The sequence below is a fragment of the Rhipicephalus microplus genome, chromosome 1, assembly GCF_043290135.1.
Source record: "Rhipicephalus microplus isolate Deutch F79 chromosome 1, USDA_Rmic, whole genome shotgun sequence".
NCBI lineage: Eukaryota > Metazoa > Arthropoda > Arachnida > Ixodida > Ixodidae > Rhipicephalus > Rhipicephalus microplus.
Window position 1 is genome coordinate 194,841,444 of NC_134700.1, and position 5,266 is coordinate 194,846,709.

Below are 5,266 nucleotides of genomic sequence, written 5' to 3' on the forward strand. Positions count from 1 at the left end.
CATTGAGTTCTTGTGTACATATATGCCAACATTGTCATGTATATTAGAGCAAATGTCTTCACTGTAACGTAGTGATGTTAGTCGAGTAATATAGATGTGCCGAAGTGTATATGCCCTGTTACTGGAATGGTATGAAACCTTTGTGTTCTGTATAGGCTGTAAATAAATTTTTTCTAAACATGGTTCTTCACTCCTTTATAGTATTGTGCCAAGTATTCTAAAACGTCAACATTTTGTTGTAAAGAAACGTAGATAGCCGACTACAATTCACGTAAATGATCGATTGAGGCCCAACAGACGGCTTTATGTTCTCCCATAGTACGGTACCTAGTACTCCAAATAACTGCCAACTTTTTCTCAACACACACCTTTATGTGTGAAGACGTGGACCAGTTTACGGGGCTGCAACATTCCGTGCAATACCAAAGCATTCCGTGAAAGACAGGTCGCCTGTTACATTTCAAGCTTGCGGCTACAGTTAGCGGAATCTGCCCTATCTAAGTGCACAGATGCGTTTATTGGCACAGAGGCGTACCTGACCAGTGGGCCTAAAAGGCATGAGCAAGTGACGCCAGAACATCGCCTGCGCGATTAGTTCGGGCAGCACGTCATCGAAGCTAGTCGCGAATGCTATGGTTGAAGAACCATTTCAGTTTCGATCACGTCGAATGGGACGCTGAAACATGATACAACACTTCAGCGTAGTGGTTCGGCGTTTGTATTTCCTGAAGAATATAATATATGCTGCAGGCTTCTGTCTTTCAGGAACTATTCGAGGGTGTTATCCTCTACACCATCGAGTTCCTGTAATGATGAAATGTTGCTTGCTTTTGATTTTCGCGACAGGTCTGAAAAGGAATCAACGTTTGTTTCTAAATTTCTCGGCTTAAATGAGCTAGCCTCCAATCGCTAGATATCGATCAAAATCAGTCTTAGCACTCCTTGTAAGTTAACAAAGCTCATGCTGTATATCCGTATTGTAAAATTTTTTAGCGTGTACAAAAAACAGAACAAGAACGAGTGCTAAATCTTAACTTGTTTATTTTTGAAACTTCTTTTCATAAATAACTTAGTTAAGAGTTAGCACTCGTCTGTTTCTTGCTTGTTCTGCCTTTTTGTGCACGCTAAAAAACTTATGTTATAGATATATACAAACTCACCCAGCCATGTAGACCATAGACTTCCGTGTCTTAATTCTGCTCAAGATATATAGTCACCATCATGAAAATAGGGCGGCCACGAGCGCTGGTTGGTATGTCTTCATGCTTTTGATCTGCTGCAGGGTAAGAAAAAAAGGACGTTTGAGTGAAATCGTTTGACGCCCGGATACGTTTTCTTTTCGTACTTTGTTTTTATTACTGAATTTCATCTCCACTTTTCTTTTTTCTCGTACATAACGCTGTTCGCGATCAGAATAAAGTAGCTGTTAGTTCTCACATCACTCAGTGTCGTCTCTGTTTTTTTTTTCTTTATTCTGAAGAACATCACAAGCATGAAGTGTGAAGCTTCATGAAGTCACTGTCAGAGCCAGCTTGCTATTCTCCAACAGTCATCTGTGCATTACTCTGAGTAAGGTCGGTAGCAATTGCTATAACGATAAAACATTATTTAATGGTAATTTCCGCACAACACTATCAGTACTTTTCTTTATCTTGCCATTTGAGTAGTGTAACTGATTTACAGTGACATTAATAACGCAAAAATTGTAAAACCACCCTAGAATGCCTCTGCAATGGGGAGACTTCGAAGTAGTGGCAAGTGCATCGTGGTTGAGTTGGAGTGGCTGCATTGTGTTGATTGATTTTTAATTCCGACGTAAAATCCTCACCAGTTAGCGTTCTCACAAACAGTAACATTCCAACAAAACATCACGATGAAACACAACATGCACAGACACACCAAACTTTGTTACAAAACGATTTGTTTACATATGCGCATTACATGTATATGTTACGTATTTACACGGTATATACATGGTATTTCTGCCGTTACTCAGCAATCATCAGCCTATCAAAACTAGGCAGGGCGAACAATAAGCTACACGCGTCCCTCACTGATGAAAACGAAAGGGCCGCACCAGTGCCGAAGGAATTCCTCCTCACCGAGAAAAAACAGCTGCTCCTACAGAACAAATAGGAGCACTGTGTACCGTCGCTCCAACGTCGAAAAGAGAGTGCGATGGCGACGGCCTGCTGCAATCGCCTCACAGCGATTGTGTCAAAGACAGTAAGCACTAGCAACAGTGAGAAGACAGTAAACCGGCCACGAGAACAACTTCCAAACCAAACGAAGTGATTTGTTCCGAGGACAAAAACCCAGCATTCACAGCCCTCCAAATATCCGAGCAGCGACACATTGCCTTAAAACGTCCTGATTTGTGTCCCGTAGGGAACAGTTCGGGCACGTTGCTTACTAGACCATCCTCCGCCTTTCGATACGGTCAAGAGCAGGAAGCACACCGCGCCCGAGCCCCCATATGAAGTCCTGGAGGTGGCCTGGTAGAAATGATGCCGTGAGCGCTCTCCAAGACACACGACTATAACGAGTGCGTAGGGCCAGAGGAACTAACGGGAGCAACAAAGCAGCTCTGGTGTCAACTAAAGGATTGTCAAACTCATCTACCCCAGGACAGGTCCACAGGCTATCACGAAAAAACGTGTCATATTTTGCATAAAATGAAGTGTTAGCGATTGTGGGCCACTAACAAGATGTACATTATGCTCAAAATACTGAACTTGAGTGCTTTAAAAAAGATTGGCGGATCCCACGTACAGTGGGAATCGATGATATGCGAAGCCCAATGGAGGAAGTTTAATTGATTGATATGTGGGGTTTAACGTCCCAAAACCACTATATGATTATGAGAGACGCCGTAGTGGAGGGCTCCGGAAATTTAGACCACCTGGGGTTCTTTAACGTGCACCCAAATCTGAGCACACGGGCCTCGACATTTCCGCCTCCATCGGAAATGCAGCCGCCGCAGCCGGGATTCGAACCCGGGCCCTGCGGGTCAGCAGCCGAGTACCTTAGCCACTAGACCACCGCGGCGGGGCGAGGAAGGTTAATATTCCCCTTAGAAGGAGCCTAACGTTAAGGGGTGAACGTAAATTAGACCGCCTATGACTTTTAGCTCTCCTGGACGTTTCGATAATGGTATCGATACCAAACTTCGTATGGCACAACATCACTGTATGAAGAACATACTTCACTAATTATAACTTGAAAATCATGACATGTTTGTCATGAATGTCATGATTTACATTTCATGGTGCTGCAGCTCTTGCGGTGGTTTCACTCACATGCCATGTTGCAAAACTGGTATGGTATGACATGATTGCATGGCGAACACAAGCTAAAGACCCTAACATGGAAATCATGACATGTGTGTCATGTAACAACATGATAACATGCCACGCTCATGATGCACTCGTGGCCGTTTCGCTAGCGTCACTTATACCAAATTTGGTATTACGGTACGTGAATGACTGACGAATGTATGTGACTGGTGCAAACATGATAATCAACAGATGTGTGTCATGTAACAACATGACTACATGCTACGCTCATAATGCGCTCGCGGCCATTTCGCTTGCTTCACATGTACCAAATTCGGTACTTACGTGACGCCAACGGACTACATAGGTAAATGACACATCCAAACATGATAACCACGACATGCTTGTCAAGTAACAACATGACGACATGCCACACTTACTATGCGATCGCGGCCGTTTCGCTAGATTCACATATGCAAAATTTGGTATTACGTGATGTCAATGAATGGCGAAGGTATGTGACTGGTTCAAACATGATAATCATGATATGCGTGCCATGTGACAACATGACTACATGGCACAATCAAGGCGCCAATACATTTCGACGGCACGCGTTGCGCGTGCTCACCGGCGTTCATATTGTCGTGTCACGCCGGCGTTTCTTCGCCAGGCGCCGGTCCTGCCATATACTCACAGGCACGCGCCACGCTGCGTTGCTTTGACGCATGCGCGTTCCAGCGCTTCAGGGGTCCCTCCGTCACGAAAGGAGGGAGACGCAGTACTGTATGGGTAACACATCGGCGCAAAATGCAGCATGTCGCGAGCCGACGGACGCTGGTCGCGCCGGTTGCGCCTGGCGTCAGACTATAGAGTGCTCGCGTTTTGCTAACGCAGTGTCGCTGTGCCCAGCGTACGCGCGCGTCCACGCTGCATTGGAGTATATTGGGTTCTTCATGATGCACTCGTGGCCGTTTTGCTCGCTCCACATATACCAAACTTGGTGTTATGTGACATCAATGGATGACGGAATTAAATGACTGGTGCAAACATCATAATTCTCACACGCGTGACCTGTAAAAACATGACAATATACCACGCTCCTAGCGTGCTCGCGGCCATTCCGCTAGCTCCACCTATACTATGTTTGGTATCACGTGACGTCAATAGATGACAAAGTTAAACGACACATTTAAACATGATAATCATGACACAAAAGTCATGTAGTGCATCATTTACCTTCACCTTGGAACGTTGTGCTGATTTTAAACTGACATATCAACTTTTCTCATTCCTGCTTCGCATATCATCGATTCTCGCTGTACGTGGGATCTGCCAATTTTTAATTAAAGGTTATAACACTCTTATTCAAGAGCGTTTAAAAAATTTCTGTCGGAGTTTGCTGATGAAGTCTGCGAAAATGTTCTCCCTGATCTCTAAATGTACTCTATGTTCGTTCAATTAGTGTGTTTACATGTATTTATTATCGCGCTAAGAACGCGTAGTCAATATTCACACACAGTGTAGAACTAGAATTCTGGGCAGACGGTTGAATAATGAATAACCATCATGTGGTTTTCGAGAATGCCCGCCCACCGCGAACGTACTTTTGCAGTCAACGCTACAGGAACCATCAAAGCAAGTTAAGTACGAGGGCAGTCACAAGGAAATTAAGGCTGCCGATGGAAGAATATGATGCTAATAAAAAGCAGAGCATTTCAGAACTGCCTACTGGTCGTTCCTCAAAAATGAATGCGTAATAACCTTGTGTGACAAGGATGGTTGCTGTGAGATATTCACAGAAACTAGGCACATCCCCCTCGCTTTGTGCATGATGTCGAAGTTCAGGCGTAATTCAGTATGCGGCATTACACTATGTGAGGGAAGCAGGTGGGAGTTCTCGGTGGACTGTATTGGTGGTATGAAATGTATAGCTTGAGCGAAATTGCATCTTAGAACAATGTGAATTGCATACTGTACGATATTCTGCCGCT

General features: G+C 44.3%; 1 non-coding gene across 1 annotated transcript; it reads right to left on the reverse strand.

The window, feature by feature from the left end:
- Nucleotides 1-2,975: 2,975 nt before the first annotated feature.
- Nucleotides 2,976-3,048, reverse strand: TRNAS-GCU (transfer RNA serine (anticodon GCU)). The gene has a single exon. It is a non-coding gene; the product is annotated as a tRNA-Ser (tRNA).
- Between the last annotated feature and the right edge of the window lie 2,218 nt (nt 3,049-5,266).